The following is a 5,235-nucleotide window of genomic DNA, read 5'->3' as shown; positions in this document are numbered from 1 at the left end:
CTGCTGAAACTATTCTGATCAGGCTGGAACCACCTCAGAGCTGAGTCCTCCTCTGGAAGCCTGTTTACCTATCTGTATTTTCCTTCCACTCCTCCAGAACAAACAACCCATGGAAAGTAAACTTTCTTAAGTTCCTATATGATCTTGTAAGATGTCATAAAGGAGAAGGAAGCTTCTTAGATACATCTGACTGAAGTTAGGTACAGACTCAAAGCGTTTCTGTTTTGTTTTATATTTTTGCTCTTATTATTGTTGTTATTTGGTTAGGTTTGATTTGATCTCCAGGCAGAAAAATAGGAAGGAAAAGAGGACCACCTGTTTCTAGTCCAAATGGCCCTAAAAGTGGGTCCTACTTTTAGGGCTGAATATGAATAACTACACAGTCTTAAGCCTAACAGCGAATGGGTCTGTAAGATATGAATATAAAACTACTGGTTTCAGGGGCTTCACCAGATTATTGTGAGGATAAAGTGAGCTAATGGACGGAAGTCAACTCTAAGAACAGTGACTGTAATGTTTCTTTACTAAAATCAACAAATCCCTGCAAGAGGAAAGCCTGCAGACAGAGTGGAGAACAGAGCCATTTGCTAGCCAGAGCATATCCTAGGAAAACTTTGTGACCCCAATAATCTCATCATACATAAACACCTATATTTTTATGTCAACTGTGCCACCAGGCATTTGGGAGCCTGCCAGCTTTTGGCAGTTGTTCCTTTCCTCATGTGAACTACTAGATAATTCAAGTTAAATGACTCACTGGAGGAGGCAAGAGGCAATTCAGGACTGTGCTAGTTCATTTTTCAGGTTTCCTGTCAAAATAGGTAAGAGGTGAGAGGTAAGATGGTGCTTTCCCAGATAACGATCCTTTGCCAATTCAGAACGATTTCAGTCCTGAATTAGTTATGGCATGTGACAAAGAAAATAAGCTGTTTCCTTTAACTTCTTTTTTTTTTTTTTTTTTTTTTTTTTTTTTTCGGTATGCAGGCCTCGCACTGTTGTGGCCTCTCCCATTGCGGAGCACAGGCTCAGCGGCCATGGCTCACGGGCCCAGGCGCTCCGCGGCATGTGGGATCCTCCCGGACCGGGGCACGAACCTGCGTCCCCTGCATCGGCAGGCGGACTCTCAACCACTGTGCCACCAGGGAAACCCTCCTTTAACTTCTTGCTTTGCTTAAAGTGACAACATAATAGAGTTATTGTATTTACTCTCTAGTTACTAAATAGCAGGCTCAAAAAACCTTGACATCAAAAGAAAGTGTAAGCTCTAATCAGGGACGAATTGAAAAATGGCTAATATTTATTGAGCCCTATGTGTGAGACAGTTTTCTAAGTGTTGTACAGTGTTAACCCATTCGACTCTCATGACAGCTCTGTGAGAGAGATATTATCAGTTTCTCTATTCTAAGAAATATAGGAGGCATAGGAGGGTGTGGAGATGCAGAATTTAACCAACGAAGTTGGATGCCAGAGTCTGCCTTTGGAATCTTACCACCACCTCATTTGATATAAATTATTAAATTGAGCTTCTTATTAAAAATGTATGTTTATCAAAGACAATGTCTATCATTAGACTAGATAATAGGTATGAAAGCTATTAGCAAGGTAGTTGGCAATTGCTATTGTTGAAACTAACAGTTAATGAGCATGTTCTAATTACCATATACTTTGGGACTCTTTTGGTGTAAGATAGACTTGGGTTCATGTCATTTGCTACCTGAGTACTTTGGGTAAATTACCTGACATTTTTGAGGCCAGGGTTTCTCATCTGTAAATTGGTACACACTGTATTCCATTGAATCAAAGACGTCATTATTTATAAGATGCACCATTATTTTACGCACAATTAAGAAATTTTAAAAGCAGACAATTAAATATAATAATATGCTTTCTTATCACTTGGGTTTTAAGATGCATCCTGAATTCAGAGATGTTAAAATATGAACAAAGATACATTTTAGAGTCAATAAAATATGGAACAATAACTACCTTAAGAAGTTATTCTTGTGTGGTTTAAAATGGATATTTTATAATATATATTATAGCACAATAATATTAAAATATGTAAAGCACATATAGAAGGCAATTAATAAATATTAATTAGTTCCTCCTCCCTTTAACTACTTAGTAAACAATTTAAATGTTTGAAAAACACTAATTTCATACTATTATATTCAACCAGATAGAGGAAAGGAAGTGTACAAATACTGAGAAAGTTTGTTTGAAAAAACAAGAGCTATGCAAACAATTGAACCTTGATACATTAGATAATTGATGAGGCAAAATAAGGGAGAAAAGAGCATTAAACTCTGAAGTGAAGTGAGAATCGTGTCTAATAAATTTAGAAACCAATTAATGAAGATTAGAAAATAACTGTGCTTTTCAATTGGAAAAATACTAAAAAAAAATCAGCAGACTGATTCTATTTTTAAATAGAAAGAAATATTTTACAGTTGAGGCTGCTGCATATCTCTCAGGGTTCTGAGCCAACCCATTGGAGCAGTGATGTCATGAAGAAAAGAAGAAAGACATAAGAATAAAGAATAAAATGTTAGGAGCATTCCCTTTAAAACCAATATCAAAATAAAGATGCCACTAACACCACTTATAGTCTATTCAACATTGTACTTGAGGTTGTAGCCAGAATAATAGGACAAAAGTTTAAAAGTATAAGAATTAGAAAGAAAAAAACAAAACCATATCAAAACTATAATCGTAATATGATTATCTGCACACAAACAAACAAAAAGCACCAAAAACTCACAAGGAACTATAAAAATCAGTTATATTTTCATACACTAGCGACAGTTAAAAAAAAAACATACTTAAAAAAAAAAGAGAATTTGCAATAGCCACAGAAAGAAAATTAAGGTAACTATGAAAAAATCTAACAAATGTGGGCAAAAACTTTAGAAAGAAAATTATAAAAATTTATTGAAAAACACAAAATAAGGCCTAAATAAATGTAGTATTATACCGTGTTAATGTCAAGGAAGACATAATATGGTATTTCCCCTAATTTGATCTATGGGAAACTCCAATTTCAATCCAAATTCCAATAGGCTTTTCATGAACCTTGACAACTGGATTCTAAAACTTAAATGAAAAAGCAAATTGCCAAGAATAAGAAGAGCAAAGTGTGGAAACTTGCTATAATAGATACTAAAACTTAATGTAAAGCTACAATTATAAGAGAGTATAATGCTGGCATGGAGATTGACAAAGAGATGAGTGGAACAGAACAGAAAGCCCAGGTACAGATAATACACAGATGGAAACTTGATATATGATAGTTGAGGTAAGTCAGATCAATGGGCAAAGGAGAGTGTATTCCATAAATGGTGCCAGGATATGGAGTTTTTCCATACGGGGAAAAGTGAAAGTTGGCTCCCTATTTCATATCAGATACAAAAATCAATTCCTGATATATTAAGGACAAAAATGTGAAAAGCAAAACTTAAAAAATATTAGAAGTGACTATAAGAAAGTATCCCAATATTTGGAATATAGAAAGATGTCATAAATAAGATATAAAAGAAATACATATACACCAAAAACACAAGAAAAGAGTTATGAATTGATCGTAGTAAAGAAAAAAGTAAAAAGAAGGATAGAAACTAGAAGAAGGGTTGAAACACACATATACTTGATAGAGGGTTAACATTTATAATAATCATAATCTCTTCTGAATGAATAAAAAGACAAAATCTTGGTATAAAAATGGACAAAACACATGAAGAGGCATTTCAGAAGAGAAAACACAAATGGCCAATAAACATATGAAAAGATATTTAACCACCATACTAATCAAGGAAATACAAATTAAAACCACTTAGGAGGATTGGGTGTACCAATGGTCCCAAGTTTTTATGCCTCCCGGTGTACACACTCTTTGGCACTGCTTTCCCTTACTGAATCTGGACTTGTCCATGTCCAACCTGACAATAGCAAACCTATTGCAAGCAGAGCTTATATAAGCACTTGTGTGTTTCTGCTGTTTCTCTTGTTTGTTTGTCTTATCCATGAGGACAAGTCTAAACTTTGCTATTGGAGGGTGAGAGACCCATGGAACAGAGCTGAATCATGAGGCCATTTTAGTCCAGCCAATGCACTGATGACCTGACAGTTGTCTGCAGGCCATGAGCAAGCCCAGGTGAGATCAACTGAGCATGGCCCAGATCAGCAGAACCAACCAGCTTAAACTTGACTAGTGAGAAATAATAAATGGGTATTGTTTTAAGACACTAAATTTTGGGATAGTATGTGGCAATGACTAGCTGATATTGTTAGTATTTTACAGCCACCAGACTGGCAAAATTAAGAGGTTGACAATGTCGAGAGTTAGTTGGAACTCCTAACACACAAGTGGCACAAACTAGTATAACCACTTTGAAAAATAATGTACCATTATCTTATAAAGATGAAAATACCTCAGGGCCCAGCAGTTACATTCCTATTGTATGTGCATTTCCATGTACATCTTAGAAAAATGCACATTCCAGAGATGTGTATAAGAATGTTCATAGCAACAAGAATCCAAGTGTCTGACATCATAAAGGACAAATAATTTGTAGTAATTACATAAAATGGAGTAGTGAAGATGAGTAAACTAAAGCAAAATGTATCAATATGGATTAATCTTACAAACATAATATTGAGTCAAAAAAGCAAGTGGCAGAAGAATACAAGCAATAGGATACTGTTTATATAAAATTCAAAGAGGTACAAAACTAAATATACTGTTTAGAGATACATACAAATGTAGTAAAATTATAATGAAATTATTGCAAAATTTAGCATGGTGGATTCATTGGGGAAGGTAGAAAGATTTCAACAGTTTTGATAATATTCTGTTTCTTAAGCTGGTTGGTAGGTACACATATATCCATTTTATTAATCTTTATGTCTTGTATACTATACATCCATTCAAAAGAATTTATCTATCTCTCTATCTATCTATCTTTCTACCTACCTGTTTAACTAAGGAACCACTCTTTCAAAACATAAAACGTAAAGAGAGAGACAGAGAGAGTTGGAAGCATTCATCTATTACTATGTCCACATAGTTGTTTTCAGGTGTACAGAGCAGAGTCCAGGGGATTTCGCTAACACTGGACTTCTTTGATGTCCTCACCAGGGAAAAATGATGGGTATATGCTTTGTTTCCTGCAATTTTTTTTTCAAATCAACAGCTTCCCAAATATTTTACTTTGTTATTTTAAGCACATGCTCTTTCCC

Source organism: Lipotes vexillifer, unplaced genomic scaffold, assembly GCF_000442215.2.
Source record: "Lipotes vexillifer unplaced genomic scaffold, Lipotes_vexillifer_v1.1 scaffold153, whole genome shotgun sequence".
NCBI lineage: Eukaryota > Metazoa > Chordata > Mammalia > Artiodactyla > Lipotidae > Lipotes > Lipotes vexillifer.
This window is presented reverse-complemented; position numbering follows the sequence as displayed.